Raw genomic sequence first — 209 nt, forward strand, 5'->3', positions numbered from 1 at the left:
TTCCTAATACTTCAGCTCTATGGGGAGCCACTACTGTGTGATAGGATAACGCCTAAACCAGCCAATGAAGAAACAGGTCTATTCAACCTGATCTTGCCTTAAAGGAACTCTCTCTCTCTCTCTCTCTCTCTCTCTCTCTCTCTCTCTCTCTCTCTCTCTCTCTCTGTCTCTCTATCTCCATCTATCCTTCTTTCTCCCTCTCTCTCATC

Source organism: Monodelphis domestica, chromosome 4 (genome assembly GCF_027887165.1).
Source record: "Monodelphis domestica isolate mMonDom1 chromosome 4, mMonDom1.pri, whole genome shotgun sequence".
In the NCBI taxonomy this organism is placed as follows: domain Eukaryota; kingdom Metazoa; phylum Chordata; class Mammalia; order Didelphimorphia; family Didelphidae; genus Monodelphis; species Monodelphis domestica.